This window comes from Myxine glutinosa, chromosome 1, assembly GCF_964187855.1.
Source record: "Myxine glutinosa chromosome 1, kmMyxGlut1.1, whole genome shotgun sequence".
NCBI classification, from domain to species: Eukaryota; Metazoa; Chordata; class Myxini; order Myxiniformes; family Myxinidae; genus Myxine; species Myxine glutinosa.
In genome coordinates, this window is record NC_136261.1 from 194,130,587 (window position 1) to 194,149,621 (window position 19,035).

General features: G+C 51.8%; 2 long non-coding RNA genes across 2 annotated transcripts; both read right to left on the bottom strand.

Annotated features, from left to right (window-relative positions):
- Positions 1-939: 939 nt before the first annotated feature.
- LOC137432546 (uncharacterized) lies at positions 940-4,246 on the bottom strand. The gene is made up of 2 exons (XR_010985518.2): positions 2,074-4,246; positions 940-1,765 (listed from the first exon to the last, which is right to left on the bottom strand). It is a non-coding gene; the product is annotated as an uncharacterized LOC137432546 (long non-coding RNA).
- Positions 4,247-13,167: 8,921 nt separating this feature from the next.
- LOC144892957 (uncharacterized) lies at positions 13,168-16,987 on the bottom strand. The gene is made up of 2 exons (XR_013624102.1): positions 16,356-16,987; positions 13,168-16,325 (listed from the first exon to the last, which is right to left on the bottom strand). It is a non-coding gene; the product is annotated as an uncharacterized LOC144892957 (long non-coding RNA).
- Positions 16,988-19,035: the final 2,048 nt, after the last annotated feature.

Consider the following 19,035-nt stretch of genomic DNA (forward strand, 5'->3'; position numbering starts at 1 on the left):
TGGCGAAAACCAAAGACAGTTTTTGACCACAAGAACCTGATAATAACCACCTTTAGATGGTTATTATCAGGTTCTTGTGGTCAAATACTGTCTGGTTTTCGCCAAACAAGTCTTCTGGTACTGTGGCCAAATAGCTCTACCTTTGACTCACCACAAGAACCTGATACCAACTGTAAAGTATGGTGGTGGAAATATGGTTTGGGGCAGCTTTGCTGCATCAGGGCCTGGGCAGCTCACCATCATATAATCCACTATGAATTATTCATTGTACCAGAGTGCTTGAGGATAATGTGAGGCCATCTTTCGGAAAGTTGAAGCTCAACCGAAGGTGGACCTTGCAACATGACAATGACCCTAAACATACCAGTAAATCCACCAAGGAATGACTGAAAAGAAAGAAATGGAGGGTTCTGGAATGGCCAAGTCAAAGCCCGGATCTAAATCCAATCGAGATGTTGTGGGGGGGATTTGAAACGAGCTGTGCATGCAATTGTGCATGCTGTGCAACAATTTTTTGTTGAATAAATTATTGCAAAGTCAATTAATCATTGTTTTTTGTTCAATTAGATCACCTTTATCTATAGATACTGTTTAAATGAAGATCAAATATTGATATGTCCACATATGTTAAAAAGATTTTAAAAACATTTCATGGGGTGCACTTACTTTTTCCACATGTGAAATTTGCATTTATGTTTATTTAAATGATACAATGGACTACAAAATGTAAATGTTTCATGATATTTGTTATATTATATCACCTTTATCTATCAATATTGTTGAAATGAAGATCAAATAGCTGTATGTTGAAATATGTTGAAAAAGTCAAAACTTTACAAGGGGTGTACTTACTTTTTCACGTGACTGTATATTAAAGTGTTTGTCCACAAGAAATCAGTGCTCAGTGAAATCAGTGAAATAAAGAAATCAGATCAAGAAATCAATCAGTGTTTTTATTTTTTCAATGACACAGAAGAGTTTGAATTTTGAGCTGATGAGGATGGGTGACCAAATCAATTATTGAGAGTGGGAGAGCATCTCAGATTTATGCATGACTTTATACATGTATAACAGTGAACTCCATGGACTTGAAGAGACATCAGTGTACAGTCCTACTTATTTTATTATTACATATGGGTTTGATGGACTTAATAATTCTGTCATGTGAATGATTTATCTTGTATGCAGTTCTGCCAAGAGAAGAGGAAGCGAGTGGTATACCAGTTAATTTCCAACTGCCAACTTCATCATATGAGGAAGCCAAGTGATAAATTGATGAAAATTGAATCTGGCAATTCATTCATTCAGTTGCTATAAGAAGCATGTGGATTGTTGACAAGTGTCTAGGTAATTAATGAAACTATAGAATGACACTTGCTTCCATTTATTATAGCACAGCAGTATACTTGGATGTTTAAAAGTTGCCTTTTTAAAGTGAAAATTTTCATTTCCAAATTAATTCTTTGGCATTTCCATAATTTCATGACAAAACAGGATTTAAATTTAGATTTTTTTTTTTAATGTTGGATGATTCTCTGGAAATTTCTCAAGAACAGTTTTTTTTTTTTTCTTTTTTTGTATACAACATCGAAGCTCGTGAAAGAGCTAACATTAATCACACAAAAATAATCAAACAGACACATCAAACATGTAATAAGGGGAGCGGTAGACAAGATGGGGAGAGAGGGGGAAGCACACAAACACAACATTTGAGAGCAGGGACATCGGAAGATGTGTGGGAGGGAAAAAATGTTCCACTTATCACCTAAAAGAAAGAACAGCACAAATTAAAATTAAAATGTATATTTAATGAACTATTTAATTATAGGCATGTCATGTCGATGACAGTCATGTAGGTGACAATTTAACAGAAATGTGAAGGTATGTACTACACAGTCAGAATGACCTATTTATCGCTCAGCATGTGCCACAGAATAGCTGTCACTGACACTTCAAGACACAAATATGCGAAAATTATATCAAGGAAAGTTGCGAGTAATACGCGTCACTTAACTGACAACTAATTAAACTATGCAGTGATGATGAAACATAAATTTTGGAGTATTCTCTCACCTTTTCAAATAAATCCCAGAGCTGTTGCTGCAGCACCAAAGACCACACTCACAGCTCGCTGGCTGCAGATAGTTACTACTCCAACCAGGAAAACACACATATTGTAAAATAGGATCCATGCCTCATCATGTACTGTGCCTATAGAAAGTCTCGACCCCCTTTCAAAATTTTCACCTTTTGTTGCCATATAGCCTGGAGACTGGAGTGGAATTGCATTAAACCAGACTTTTTCCACCTTCATTTACACATCATAACCCACAACTTCCAAGTGAAAAACAAATTCTACAAATTTCAGAAAATTAATTATGAATACAAAACGAGACTATCTTTGTTGGATAAGTGTTCATCCCCCTGAGCTAATACTTGGTGGAAGAACCTTTGGCAGCAATTACACCTGTGAGTCTGTTGGGATAGGTCTCTCCCAACTTTGTGCACACCTTGATTGGGCAATATTTTCCCATTCTTCTGTACAAAACTGTTCGAGCTCAGTCAAGTTGCATGGGGATTGTTGATGGACAGCAAACTTCAGGTGATGCTGTAGCGGCTGCCGCTGGGTGTTCACAATCGCCTTGCACCTATCAAGGACGCGGAGCGATCACCATGCCGGGCTCGTCCAGGACGCCCGGGCAGGCCCGCGCTCAACTTGCCAGGCCTCGGTCGGGACGCACGGGCATGCCCGGGCATGCCCGGGCAGGCTCGCCCTCAACTTGCCAGGCCGCAGCCAGGACGCTGGGCCACGCCCCCTGGCGCCGGGCCTGGGCAAACCCCCTGGGTTAATAGATATATATTGCTAACCGATAAACGGGTTTTCAGAGTGCCTGAGTGTTTGATTTCAATAAAGCAACTCAGATGAATTCCAGCTTTTTGTCGCGTCCATTCTTCCGATCGACGTGGGAGCCCCAGCTCCTTCATTGGTGACCTATCGACATGGACACGGCAGTCGCCCTTAAACTGCCTACCTTCTGGGAGGCTCACGCGGCGGTTTGGTTCGCACAGGCGGAGTCCCTGTTCGCCCTGCGAGGCATCACGGCCGACGACACCCGCTTCCACCATGTGGTAGCTGCGCTCGGGTCGGCTACCGCGGCCCGCGCCCTGAGCCTCCTCGAAAGCCCGCCAGCCGCTGACAAATACGGCGCGATTAAGAAGCTTCTCCTCGATGCTTTCGCCCTCCCATCGGCGGAACGCGCACGGCGCCTGCTCGAACTGCCTGAGCTCGGGACCAGCGCCCTTCCGAGCGAATGGACTACATGCTTTCACTGCTCGGCGAGCACTCTCCGGCATTCCTGTTCCGGGAGCTGTTCCTCCGTCAGCTGCCTAACCCGGTACGCCTCGCCCTGGCAAGCACGACGATCACAGATCCCCGGGCCCTTGCCAGAGAAGCCGACAAGATCTCCGCCGCAGGACGGCGCATCGCAGCGGCGACATGGGACCCACCGCCGTCCGATGCAACAACCATGGCGCCCGAGCACCCGGCACGGTCGACGGCCGAACTGCCGACGCAATTGGCGGCCGCTCTACCGTGCCGACCACCTACGGCACGACGACCGAGGCCTCCACCCGACCAAGCGTGGTGTTACTATCATGCCAGGTTCGGACAAAAGGCCCGGACATGCCGACCCCCGTGCACCTTCGGCAGGCCGGGAAACGGCCGGGCCGGCGTTCATTACCAGCCATGAGCGCCGGCCACACGGGCAACTTACTGTTCATCACGGATAAAGCGTCCGGACGGCGCTTCCTGTGCGACACCGGCGCCCAACTGAGCGTCATATCCGCCTCTGACCAGGACAGGCAATCCGCGGTTTGCGGCCCCTCCTTGGTTGCGGCCAACGGATCGACTATCCGCACCTTCGGCCCGCGCAACGTCACCCTCTGCTTCGGCGGCCAACGCTTTGCTTGGACGTTTGTAACCGCCAACGTGCCCATGGCTCTGCTAGGCGCCGACTTCCTCTGCGCACACGGACTGCTGGTGGACGTCCAACAGCGTCGTTTAATCAACGCTGAAACCTTCAGCTCCCTGGTATGCACATTGAGCAGCTCCGCGCCGACCGAGCTGGCATGCACCGTCCCGGCGGCGAACGAGTTTGCTCGCCTGCTCACGGAGTTCCCGGCCCTCACACGGCCGACGTTTTCGGCCGTCGCAGTACGGCATGGGATCGAGCACCACATACCAACCACGGGCCCGCCGGTCTACGCCAGGGCCCGCCGCCTCGACCCAGCCAAGCTCGCCGTAGCGAAGGCCGAATTCGACGCGTTGGAGCACCTTGGCATCGTGCGGTGCTCCGATAGCGCGTGGGCCTCGCCACTGCACATCGTGCCAAAGCCGGGGGGTGGATGGCGCCCGTGTGGCGACTACCGCCGTCTCAATGACGCTACCACCCCCGACAGGTACCCGATCCCGCATATCCAAGACTTCTCCGCCCGTCTGGCGGGACGGGTCATTTTTTCGAAAATTGATCTCATACGGGGATATCACCAGGTACCTGTCAGGGCGGCCGACGTCCCTAAAACGGCAGTCATCACGCCGTTCGGCTTATTCGAATTCTTGCGGATGCCGTTTGGTCTCGAACGCGGCTCAGGTGTTCCAGCGCTTGAAGGACGGCGTGCTGCGTGACCTGCCGTTCCTTTTCGTTTACCTGGACGACATCCTCGTCGCCAGCACGTCCCGGGCCGAGCACCTCCTCCACCTCCGAACACTGTTCGGGCGCCTCAGCGAGCACGGCCTCATCGTCAACCCGGCCAAATGCCACTTCGGCACGACGGCCGTTGATTTTTTGGGCCACCACATCACCAAGAACGGGGCCGTGCCGCTGCCAACCAAGGTCGAGGCCATCACCACGTTCCCGCGTCCCCGCACCATAAAGGCCCTGCAGGAATTCCTGGGAATGGTGAATTTTTATCACCGCTTCGTGCCCCGCGCTGCTCAACTCATGCGGCCCCTCTACGAAGCCCTCCGGGGCAAGCCGGCCAAGCACGACATCGCCTGGTCCGCAGCAATGGATGCGGCCTTCCAACGCTCAAAGCGGGCCCTCGCCGACGCAACACTGCTCGCTCACCCGGTGCTCAACGCTCCCATCGCCCTCACCACGGATGCCTCCGACTACGCGGTGGGCGCCGTACATGAGCAATGGGTGAACGGGGTTTGGCAGCCACTCGCTTTTTTCAGCCGGCAGCTCCGGCCGAACGAGCTCAAATACAGCACGTTTGACCGGGAGCTCCTCGGTCTACACCTGGCCGTCCGCCATTTCCGCCACCTCCTGGAGGGCCGACCTTTCACGGCGTTCGTCGACCACAAGCCGTTGGTTTACGCCATGGCCAAGGTCACGGAGCCATGGTCGGCCCGCCAACAGCGCCACCTCTCCGCCGTGTCGGAGTTTACCACGGACATCCGGCACGTCGCCGGCAAAAACAACGCCGTGGCCGACTGTCTTTCCCGGGCCAGCGCGAACGCGGTCCACCTGGGCGTGGATTTTGCGCTTATGGCGGTGGACCAAACCACCGACACCACGGTGCAAGCCCTCCGGGCGGCGGACACGGGCCTCCGCCTGGCCGACATCCCCTGCGCGGACACTGTCCTGCTCTGCGACGTCTCCCAAGGCCAGCCTCGCCCCATCGTGCCCGTCACCTGGCAACGCCGCATCTTCGCCTCCCTCCACGGCCTTTCCCACCCGGGCCGGAAAGCTTCCCAGAAGCTGGTGTCGGCGCGTTTCGTCTGGCACGGCCTTCGTCGGGACGTCCGCGATTGGACCAGCACCTGCACGGCCTGCCAACGGGCCAAGGTCCACCGACACACCCAGGCCCCGCTGGCACCTTTCACCGTGCCCGAACGACGTTTCGACCACGTCAACGTGGATCTGGTGGGCCCCCTCCCCCCGTCACGGGGGTTCACACACCTGCTCACCATGGTGGACAGGACCACCAGGTGGCCGGAGGCCGTTCCCCTCGTCTCCACCACCACCGCCGAAGTGGCGCAGGCTTTCATCGCCACCTGGGTCGCCCGCTTCGGCGCACCGGCGGACATCTCGTCAGACCGCGGACCACAGTTCACCTCCGAGCTGTGGGGCGCGGTCGCCCGCAACCTGGGGGTCAAGCTCCACCGTACTACGGCCTACCACCCCCAAGCAAACGGGTTGTGCGAGCGATTCCACCGCTCCATGAAGGCCGCGCTCATGGCCGGCCTTCAAGACGGCGGTTGGGCCGACCGGCTGCCGTGGGTCCTTTTGGGCCTTCGCACGGCCCCCAAGGAGGACCTCCAGGCATCCACCGCCGAGCTTGTCTATGGCCAGGTGCTACGCGTCCCGGGCGAATTCGTGCCCGACGCTACCAGTCCCTGGTCCGCAGCTCACCAGCGCTCGGACCTCCAGGAGGCCGCCCGACGGTTTGCCCCCGTGCCAACATCCCACCACGGTGACCCCCAGTCCTACGTCCCCCCAGCACTCCGCACAGCGGAGTATGTTTTTGTGCGTCACAACGCACATCGGTGGCCACTCCAGCCGCCGTACGACGGGCCCTTCCGGGTGCTGCGACGGGATGACAAGTCGTTCGTCATCGACATCGGCGGCAGGTCGGACCGGATTGCAGTGGACCGCCTCAAGCCGGCGCACGTGGACGTCGACCACCCACCACGGGTGGCCCTTCCGCCGCGGCGAGGCCGCCCCCCGTCCACGGTGCCCCCCACTCGACCGCCCACCACCTCACCGGACCCCCTCCCACGACCCGCCAGGGGTCGCTTCGGCCGGGTCATCAGGACCCCCCTCAAATTGACCCTGCCGGTGCAAGTCGATTCTGGGGGGACGTGTGTAGCGGCTGCCGCTGGGTGTTCACAATTGCCTTGCACCTATCAAGGACGCGGAGCGATCACCATGCCGGGCTCGTCCAGGACGCCCGGGCAGGCCCGCGCTCAACTTGCCAGGCCTCGGTCGGGACGCCCGGGCATGCCCGGGCAGGCTCGCCCTCAACTTGCCAGGCCGCAGCCAGGACGCTGGGCCACGCCCCCTGGCGCCGGGCCTGGGCAAACCCCCTGGGTTAATAGATATATATTGCTGACCGATAAACGGGTTTTCAGAGTGCCTGAGTGTTTGATTTCAATAAAGCAACTCAGATGAATTCCAGCTTTTTGTCGCGTCCATTCTTCCGATCGACGTGGGAGCCCCAGCTCCTTCAATGCCACAGATTTTTGATTGGATTTAGGTCAGGGTTCTGACTGGGCCACTCAAGGACATTTATCTTTTTGTTCCTTAGTCACTCCAGTGTAGCTTTGGCTGTGTGCTTCAGGTCGTTGTCATATTGAAAGGTGAACTTCCATCCCAATTTCAGCTTTCTTGCATCCTTCCTCTTGGATTTTTCTGTATTTTGCTCCATCCATTTCCCCTTCTATCCTGACAAGTGTCCCAGTCCTGCTGATGAGAAACATCCCCATAACATGATGCTGCCAACACAATGCTTCACAGTAGGGATGGTGTTCTTTGGATGATGTGCTGTGTTAGGTTTGCCCAAAATGTAATGTTTTGCATTTAGGCCAAAAGGTTCCATCTTGGTTTCGTCAGACCACAAAACTTTTTGCCACATGGCTTCAGAATCTCCAGTGTTTTTTTGCATACCTCAAATGGGACTCAAGGTGGGCTTTTTTGAGTAATGGCTTTTTTCCTGCCACCCTACTGTACAGGCCAGACTTATGGAGTGCTTGTGATATTGTTGTCACATGCACACAGTGTCCAGTCTTTGCCATAAAGGCCTGTAGCTCTTCAAAAGTTGCCATTGGCCTCTTGGTGGCCTCTCTGATCAGTCTCCTCCTTGCTTTGTTATCCAGTTTGGAGTGACAGCATGATCTAGGCAAGGTCACGTCTTTCGAAGCTGTTCCATGCGCTCACGCTTTCGAAGCTAAGTGATCCTTCTCAATTGTGTTTTTGGCGAGACTATCTATCTTTCGGTGTGTGTACCTATAGCGTATCTTTTGGAAAATTTTCGGTGCTAATTTTTCGTACATGTATACACAATCGTCGGTTAATGCGTATCGAGTATTCTGCGGCCTAGTACTCGTAGGCTTGGCTACCGTACCGTCTCCGACCTTGTGGTTTTGTTTTTCTCTCAGCGATTCGTCGAATGCGCTGCATTTATTTTCGTTCTCTGGTTCATCCCAGTCGTTCACCCCGTACCTCCTTGTTTAATATCTCTACTCAAAAAAAAAAAAACCCCAAAAAATATTTCCTTCCCAGGTGTTATTCGTTTATTTGTTGTTCTTTTTTGTTCGTTCGTTCTTCGTTCGCGATCACGCGATCACGTGGTTAGAAATGTATAATCTCTCCTGTGAACAACTATTTTCTCTCATATATTATAACACATTTTTCTTCTTTTCCTACAAAAGGATGCTTTCGTCTTGCTCACCAAATCTATTCATTCCAAAAAATATATATAATACCATCTCTTACAGTTCCTCCTTTCTACATTCCCTAAACTATCCAGAACTCCACCCCTCCTTCAGTGTCCTCAAACGGATTTTTGACTCGAAGGTCTCAAACTCAATTTGCAAAAAATGTTCGTTTCCCATGAATCGTACACTTTTCAAAATCCAATCTCACCCCTCCCCTCCAAATCCTCCCCATCACCCATCCCTTTCAAATCTCCCCCCTTGCCCCTTCCCTCCCCTCCCTCCTAAACTCCCCCCACACCCCTCCCCTCCGAGACTCTCCCTCGCTCCTCCCCTCCTAGACTCCCCTCTCACCCCTCCTCCTCAAAGCATCCTCCCTGCTTCTTCCCCCTTCCAACTTTCACCTTCATCTCCCCCAACCTTCTGCCTCGCTCTTCCTCCTCCTCAAATAACACCTCACTGTGCCGCACCCAATCTCCATCAAACCTTTTGTCCGCCCCATTCTTCCCTTTCTCCAAGCTATTCTGAAATCTCTGAAATCTCTGACACACCTTCAACAGCTCTCCCTACCTCTTCCTCCTCTTCCACATCTTACCCTACCCCTCCCCCCCCCCCTATTCTGGACCCGATGCTCCCCCTTCCTCTTCATTAACAGTATGGACCTCAAACATCCGGGGCCTTCGCTCAAACGTGACTGATCTCTCCATACAGGTTGCTTCTGACAAACCAGATGTGATCTGCTTAACAGAAACTTTCCTCCTTCATGATGTCTCTGATGCCTTGGTATCTCTCCCAGGTTACTCCCTCCTCCGGTATGATAGACCTGAGCCTCGTCCTGGAGGTGGGGTTGCTACCTTTATAAAAAACTCTCTTCCTCACTCGCCCTCCACTGCCCTCTCTCCACCTCACCCCCAGGAATACCTTTGGCTACGGCTTCCCCTTCGCTCCCACCTTTTGTTCATATGTGTGTTGTACCATCCACCAAACAGCGATGACTCCATCTACATCTCGCTGTCTGATAATATGGACCAACTTCTATCTACCCATCCCAACTCTCTCTTCCTCATATGTGGTGATTTCAATTGTCACCATGCCAGTTGGCTGGGTGTGGGTACCTCTCTCACCAGCCATGGCTCTTCAGCAAAGGACTTCTGCGACTCACTGGGACTGACACAATCTGTCAATTTCCCGACCTGGATCTCAGTCAACGGAGCATCTTCTCTTCTGGATTTGGTTATGACAAACTTCCCTGAAAATGTCTGCTGCTCTTCTTCTGCTCCAATCGGCTCATCTCATCATGTGCTTGTCAAAGTGGACATCTCTCTGACCATTCTCAGAGAGCCTCCTCAGCGTCGACGAGTCTGGCATTTCACTCAGGCCAACTGGCACGATCTTCAAGCAGCCATCAATCATCTGGACTGGTCTCCCATCTCTACCGCCTCTGACATCAACTCATCCTGGGAATTCTTTCAAAGTAAATTGCTCTCTCTCATGCACAGATTTATCCCATCTCGTCTTCAGTTGTCATACCCTTCCTCCCGTCCATGGTACACGGAATCTTGTGGTGAGGCTGTTGCCCTGAAACAACTTGCTTTCGTCTCCTGGAAAGCAAATCCAACGGAAGGAAATCTCATTTCCTTTCACAAAGCCCGAAACAAGTGTGTGTCCACCCTCAGGAGAGCCAGGAAACAATATCTCACCGTTCTCAAGACCGAACTCTCTTATCTGTCTCCCTCTTCCAAATCCTGGTGGCGTCTGGTCAAATCTGTTTCTGGTGTTTGTTCCCCCTCCATCCCCTCCCTCACCTCAAACGGCTTAACGGCTGACTCCGCACGTGAAAAAGCTGAATGCCTAAACTCTGTGTTTGCCTCTAAATCTTGTGTCCCAAACCCATCCCTCTCTGTACCCACCATACCCAGTCGTACCCAGCTGCTCCTGGACTCTGTGTCCTTTCCTCCTGACAAGGTGGAAAAGTTTCTGTCAACCCTCGACTCTGATTCTGCAACTGGTCCTGACGGCATCAGCCCACGGGTCCTAAAATCATGTGCTTCCGCTCTTTCACTCCCTCTTTCTGTTCTCTTCACCCTCTCCTTTGCTCAAGGTCATCTGCCATCTGCTTGGAAATCAGCCAACATCAGCGCTTTGCACAAAAAAGGTGCAAAAACATATCCCAGCAACTACAGACCAATCAGCCTTCTCCCAATTATCAGCAAAGTCATGGAATCCATCATTGCTTCAGATATGAAATCTTTCCTCTTCTCCAATGGCTTGATCTCTGATCATCAATTTGGTTTCAGACCTGGTCACTCTACTCTGGACATGCTGCTTCTGCTTTCTCAACAATGGATGGAGGTCCTCAACGCCAAACAGGAAATTAGAGCCGTCTCCCTTGACATTTCACGTGCCTGCGATACGGTCTGGCACCCTGCTCTGCTCACCAAACTCTCCTCCTTTGGTATCCATGGAAATCTTCACGCATGGCTGGCGGACTTCCTCTCTGGTCGTAGTGAACGTGTGGCCCTGAATGGGTTTCTCTCATCTCCTCTTCCTGTTCAGGCTGGAGTTCCCCAAGGTAGTGTTCTGGGCCCTGTGCTTTTTCTGGTCTTCATCAATGATCTCTCTGACTCTCTTGAAAATCCTCTCTATCTCTTTGCTGACGACTCTACTCTCTGTCGCTCCATTCCTCATCCCTCAGATCGGCAGTCTGCAGCCTCCTCACTCTCTGCAGACCTGGACAAAATCACAGACTGGGCAAACAAATGGAACATGTCTTTCAATCCTGATAAATCTCACACTCTTACGATGTCTCTCCGAAAAGACCGACTGGAAAACCGTCCCATCCACTTTCTGAAAAATCCTCTCCAAGAAGTTCTGTCACTCAAGCTTTTGGGTCTCACTATTTGCCATGATCTTTCCTGGGAAAACCACATTTCAAATCTGGCCTCCAAAGCCAGTCGCCGACTGGGCATCCTCCGTCGTGCAAAGTCCTTCCTTGGCACACCTGAGCTCCTCACCACATACAAGGCTTTCATCCGCAGCTCTATGGAATACTGCTCTCCCCTCTGGTCTGGTGCTCCTGCCTCACACCTAGCCCGTCTTCACGCTGTTGAAACCAAAGCGTTCAGAATCATTGGAATCTCCCGCGATGAAGCTAACTCCAAGGGCCTTTCACTCAGTCACCGCAGGCAGGTTGGTGGTCTTTCCGTCTTCTACCGACTCCTCTCTGGCCTTGCCCCCCCCCCAGCCCTCTCTGGGCTCTGTCCCCCAAATATTCCTACAGGTCACACAAGATCTGCCTGCAACCCTCTTATGGTTAAACTGCCAAAATCAAGACTTTCTGCTCATCTTCACTCCTTCATTCCTCTTTTCTCCCGCCTCTGGAACAAACTCCCTCACTCTCTTCAATCCCACTCCACCCTCCAGGTCTTTAAAACAGCTGTTCACCACCATCTCTTATCCTCCCCCATCCAAAACCTTGATCTTTTCTACCCCCGCTAATTTCGGTCCCCTTGTGTTTTATACTTCTCCCACCTCCCCCCCCCCCCCTTCCCACGCCTCCTGCCCCCAAGCCCTCTCCCTCCCACACTTCTCCCTGCTCTCAAATGTTGTGGTTGTGTGCTTCCCCTTCTCTCCCCATCTTGTCTTCCGCTCCCTCTTTTTGTATATTTTGTTTGTCTGGTTGATTTGTTTGTGAAATAAATGTTAGCTCTTTCACGAGCCTCGATTCAGTATACAAAAAAAAAAAAAAGGTCTTGGTGGTACCATATGCCTTCCACTTCTTAATGATTCTCTTGACTGTGCTTCAAGGGATATTCAAGGCATCTGAAATATTTTATACCCATCCCCTGATCTGTGCATTTCCACAACTTTATCCCAGAGATCTTTTGAAAGTTCCCTGGTGCTCATGGTTGAGTCTTTGCTGTGAAATGCACTGCCTAGCAGAAGAACCCTACAGGAACAGCTAGTGTGTGCGTGTGTGCTTGCGGGCGTGCGTGTGTGCGTGCATAAGCGAAGGACCGCATTCGAATTTGGTGTGTGGGTGCAACCCACGTCAAAATCCAAGATGGCCACCGCCATGTATGTCTGATGCCATGTATGTCTGAACCTTGTGAGCTGAATATCTTGAAAAATAAGCGAAGTACCAAATTCTAATCTGGTGTGTGGGTGTATCTAGGCACAAGCAAGAACGCTGTTGAAAATTGGGTCGCCACGTCAAAATCCAATATGGCCACCGCCATGTATGTCTGAACCTTGTGAGATGAATATCTTGAAAAATAAGCGAAGTACCAACTTCTAATTTGGTGTGTGGGTGTATCTCGGCATAAGGAAGAATGCTCTTGAAAATTGGGTCGCCACGTCAAAATCCAAGATGGCCGCCACCATATATATGTCTGAACCTTGTGAGCGAAATATCTCGAAAAATAAGCGAAGTACCAACTTCTAATCTGGTGTGTGGGTGTATCTCGGCATAAGGTAGAACGCTATAGAAAATTGGGTCGCCGCATCAAAATCCAAGATGGCCGCCTCCATGTATGTCTGAACCTTGTGAGTGAACTATCATATTGTTACGGTCCGCGGATAAGGATGTTGTTTGCCGAGCGAAGGCACCGCGGCCTAACAGTTGTCCCCGACTAAACCCGATTCACCCAAACGTTGGCCGTATCGCGCCACAGATATTCAATGTGGAAAAGACTAAGACGACGAATGCAAAGAGGAAGAAGAAGAAGAGGTACAGAAGAGTAACGGGGTTTATTATTTACACACACATAAGCAAAAAGAGCAGTCACGATTATTTACAGGTGACATGAAAACGCAGGTGACACAGTGAAAATTACTAGCTTATACGGACTTAATTACCTACCCAGGACAGCACGAGCAAAACAAACTCACGTACGCAAATGGATGGAAGGGTAGGAATCGTTTGGAGGGATGAGCAGGTGGGATCACAGGGCACAGCGAGCGGGTCCACTCCGGGCGCGAAGCGGGGAGCCGGCAGCTCCTTGTATTCGGCTTTACAGCGCACGCTGGCAGGGTCACTCGGCTGGTTGAAACGGGGCTGGTTGAAGCGGCTCTTTGTCAAAGGCTTTTCGTATCTCGCACGCAACAACGGTGCAACTCTCAACTCTCTTGGACCTCACAACCCAGCTCTCTCTTGGACCCTGTTTGCGACTCTCGTGTAAAAGCTCCTCTCCTTTCTCAGCTCATCTGCGATCTGTTGGGGAACGTCCCGCAGCGGGTTATATAGGCCCCGCCCCTCAACCTTCGCGAACCTCCTTGATCTTTCTCTCCAAGTCCAACCCCTTGTTCATGGTTGGTTGAGTGGGGCTGACTCACTCCTCCCCTCTCTGACGAGGTGGGGACCCGCCTTTCTTCCCCAACCCTGCCTCGTGGTCAATGGCGGCTTTGGAGGGGATGTAATTGGCAATCGAGGCTTGGCAATGACGAAAGGGGAAATGGAGGTTTTGGGAATGGGAATGAAGGGAATCTATCTCTTTCACCCGGTGCAATGGAGTGTCATTCTAATGGAAGACAAGGCCTTACTCTAAAACACATAATAAGATATAAGCTACTGAACAAGGGTTTTATCGTGTCCTTCAATGTGGTGTTTCATGGAATTAACTACCGGGACGCCCTTTTAACTTTTACACAACACTGGAGGCAGGAGGCGCAGAATAAACAATAATAATAATAAAGCACACAATAAAAAAATACAGTCCTCATATCCGCAACACTGCACCCTCCTCCTCTTAGGCACTGCCCGGGCCTACAACTTTTATTTAGTGTGACACGTAGGTGTAGTTCCCTCTACTTTTAACCTGACCCTGAGTGTGACAGTTTTAAAACATAAATAAATATGTCCCGCTGCTCCATTGCACCCTGCCTAACAGACTCACGCCCACAGTTAACCGAATTGCGGAATGGTCTTCAAACTACACACTGACGGTGGGGAGCATTATTTACAGTGACACTACTTTTATTTACAAGACTAACCCAGGACCTGTGATTGTTCTTTCTGGGGGGGGGGAGACAGTCTGCTCTGCATCAATGCACCATGAAAGTACCCAAAACGCACCAACACACCCTCAAGCACCAATCGGTGCACAGTCATTACTGTTCGTGAATAAAAAAATAAAAACAACAACCCCTAACCCTGCAGGTGGTCTCTTGCTCTTCGGCTCCCTCTGCTGGCTATTATTATTTCTGCCAGTGTTGTCTTTTTTCCTTTGCTGGCGGCCTATTTGCAATAAAATGCACCTAACGTGTCCGTTTTTATTTTATTTATTTATGGCCCACAGGGCCGACTAGTGTGGTTCACCTGTGGGGCATCGGTGCCCTGTGGCCAAGGTCCGCCAGCAAGATTTCGGGCCCTCATGGCCGGTTCCAGCAGAGGGGCCACGCCCCAACCCATGGGGTCCATCAGTGGTGCTCGGCCACAGACGTGTGGTCCATAATGTGGTGCATCGATGCAGACAGCTGGTTCTGGGAGTTCCGGGCGCACAATGTCCGACTCACGCACGCTCCCCTCGGCGCCCAGTGGCGCTCAGGTCCTCATGTGGGAGACAAAGGGGGGAAAACAGATGAGCGAGGGGTAAGGTCACAAGGGTACACATCAATAAGGCAATGCAAGGCGAAATGCGTATGGAGAGCGAAGTGAGAAAGCTCGTCCCTACCGTACGTCACCCCCTGTCACCTACACTACCCTCGCCCTTACCCCATATTTACAAAAATCTACACATTTACAAATTCGTCGCTACTGTCACGTCTTCCCCATATTTCTTCTATACCAAATTCGTTCCCCCAATCCCTCTACTTCAAAATTTGCCATCATCAATTCATCATCAATCCTCATAAGGAGGGAGAGATGGAACACAAAGCACAATGTCACACCCACGTCATGATGCGTCTCACAATCCAAAACATTTGCATCAAAAATAATAATAACAACCTGGCATGGTGTGGAGGTACGTCATCTCAGGTGAGTGGATGCAGATGGTGCAAGGAGATTTCAATCCTAACTATTTTCTAAATGACATGAACACACGTTACACTATCCGGGGTCTCTCCCTGCCAATCCATTGGCCAACTTACACTATGGGTTCTAAAAACCAATTCCCATTGACCAAACTGTGGTGCCTCCTCAATTTGGGGTCTCACTCCCCCGATTCATCTCCCGGTGCCCTTGCACAATTTCTGGGCTGGGGCGTGTAGCTCTCCCAGCAGGTCTACCCACCTGCACACCTCCACCACTGTAGTTGCCACCCGAGCTTACCTAGCTCCTCACCCTAACCTATCTAACTGGGGAAGGCCCCTCCTGGCTCTGTCACCCCACTCCGTGCCCTCTGGCACTGGGCTACCCGGGTCCGTCCTCCGGATCCTCGGGCCCCATCCACAACAACTACCGGCTCCCAGAGCCCACCTGCGGCCTCACCTGGCCGACATCCTCACAGTGGTGGAGTGCCCAAACCAACTACACACACTAACAGGCTACACGCCCAGCCATTTCCACAACACTAATGCACCCATCCAAATACCATTCTCCCACCCGCACCACAGATGCCAATATCCAACCACAATTTACCTATACCCTCTACCTAACACTTACACTACCCGCCCCGGGTATTCGTGATGGGGGTCCACTCTTCCCCCATTCACACCTTCGCACCATCCACTCCACTCTGGAGTTTCCATCCTACTCACTCCACGACCATCCATTCCAATACTCCATATATTCCACACTCCATGTATTCCACACAACCATTCTCCATTCACCTGTAGTTGCACACCTGTGCAATCATACCTGGTGCCACCTGCACCCTCCTTCCTTCCTGGACCATTTTGTCAGCACAATACTCATCACCATCACTCACTCATACACTGCTCCATACATCTGTTCAGTTGCACACCTGTGCAATCACACCTGTTCAATCACACCTGTTCACCATACACTTCCAATCCTCAAACACACGGCATCATCTCATCTAACTACTCCCCTCTGAAACTTGCGCTTCCCAGTCGCCCCTTTAAACTATTGCGCTCCCACATCATTATCATCCACACTAATCTACCTGCGTCCCCACTACAGGTGTCATTGTCACTAACTAATCTTACCGTTACCTAAGGTCATCTCTCTAGATCCCTACACACGATATATCCTAACCCTCCCGGGCTAGTTTTCACTGCCATCAACCCCATAAAACTAGTGCTCCTTTGCCCCCCGATGTGAGGGATGGTGCCATCCCATCACATGGGGCATCTCTTACTATAAATTTTGCTCGTCCAATTTCCACAAATCAAAAATTTTCCAATTACTGCCAATTCTACTCACTTTTCTAAATTTCTGATCAAAACCACTATCACTATTATCATCATCACAGTCCGCTATATCCTAGCCTCGGTGCGTCATGACATAAATAAACTCGGCTTCGTAAAGCCGAGCAATGAATTCGGGTGGTTTGGTCGCCTGCAGGTTGAATCCGTCCGGCTTTCGGTTCAAGGGAGGTGGTTTGGTCGGGCCGAGATTCCACGCGCCATCTCGGCGCGGTACCTTGCGGTCCCGGGCCCGATGGCTCAATCTCCCCCGGTCGGAACCCCGTCCCCGCCAGGGGGCACCGTTCCGCTTCCTCCCACTCGCCCTTGAACCGCACCGGTCGCGTCGCCCGCCAAGGCCCGGACTCGACCGTGCAGGGCGGGGCCAAACCCGAATCGGCAACGACGCTTCGAAGAGAAACGACGCAGCTTCGATCCGCGCCGGGCCTCGCATCCAACAAAGCACACCGTGCCCCGAGTGCTCGCATCGGCTATCCGTCGCCCTAAACGCTAACCCGGTTACCGTCGATGCTTCACCTGCATGCTCACACGCATACGCTACCCCTTTCACCCTCACCGAGCTCGGTGCTCCAACGCCGTCCGTACATTCCACCAACGCTCTCCCTGTTACACACCACACCTCTCGCGCACACTCGCCGTTCGCACACCTCGGTCCACACCTCTCCTCCGTTACGTCCTCCGTAACACTCACCATGGGCGTGCACTCTGGCATCCACCCACTAACGCGCTCACATGGGCTCTCCCACACTCGCGCTACCACCAACTCAGGTGTGCTTCCTCGCACACCCTCAACCATTCCAAGCGTGCATTCTCGCAGCCGCTCCACCACCAACTCACTCCTCGTGTCACACTCCCCCTCGCACGTACACTCCGTATTGCTCTCACTCCCTGTGTCACACCCCGTACACCCCGACGTGCATTCTCGCTCGCACTCGGTATCACACTCACGCTTCGTAACACGCTCACCCCTTGACGCACACTTCGTATTGCTCTCACTCCTTGTGTCACACTCCGTACACCCCGACGTGCATTCTCGCTCGCACTCGGTATCACACTCGCGCTTCGTAACACGCTCACCCTTTGACGCACACTTTTTCCTCACACGCGTGCCATTTTTACTCACACGGGACCCTTCACCAATGCCCGGATGCCTCCTCGATCCCAAGTGCGCGAAAATTATTTTGTCGCCAAACATCCTCTTACAAAATCTCCCCGCACAATACACAGCACGTCTCACCTTCGGGGTTCTTCTTCCTCCCTGCACCAAAACCTGCAACCTCTTTATTTGGTTAGTGAGCACATCATTATGAGTTGAGCACCGACCTTGTACATATTCCATCACCTCCTCCTGCCGCGAGTGGTTTTCTAAGTCCCCGGTCTCTTCAATTTCAATGCCCACTTCCGCTTTTTCTTTACTCACCTCGACGACCGTTGGCTTTAATAAAATTCCCTCTACTTCATCGGTCGCCGGCTTTTCCAAACCCCGTGTCGCGATTTCTACCCCCGTCATTGTACCTGCGCTTTCCTCCGCTTCGCTCAACCAGCGCTTCTCGAATCGCGTTCCCTCGTCGTGCACCCCTGGGACCCTTTCGCCCAACTTGCGGTCTCTGTCCCTCTGCTCCCTTTCCTCCCTATCGGCCCTCATTCCGTTCGTTGTTGCTTCAATTTGCTCACTCTGAGCATCCATCCGGTTCCCCATTTCTCCCATTTTGCCCCCCAATTCATCCCTCATTCGCTCACTATCAGCCCTCATTCTGTTTTCCATTCGTTCCATACTGTCGTTTTCTTTCTGCATTTCCACTATGAATTGAGCCATGAAGGCTTGCATTTGGGCCGCGCTCATTGGTTCCGCGGCCGTGGCCCCCTCAACCACGTGCGCGAGAGCGCCATTTTGTGCGTCTGATACCCCCTCAACCACATCCTCCATATACATTTCCCCGAGGTCCTGGGTCGATTCTACCCCGTCTATCTGTATCTCTCCCACCGGCATCCCGCCGCCTTGACCAGCCATGGCGCGATTTCAAAATTCGGGTTTTATAAAACAAAAGCAATTTCGGTACTTTGTAATTTTGAGTGCGTTAAACGCTTCAGGTCCGAATCCCACACTTCTGACACCAATTGTTACGGTCCGCAGTTAAGGATGGTATGTTTGCCGAGCGGAGGCTCCGCGACCGAACAGTTGTTCCCCGACTAAACCCGATTCACCCAAACGTTGGCCGTATCGCGCCACAGATATTCAATGTGGAAAAGACTAAGACGACGAATGCAAA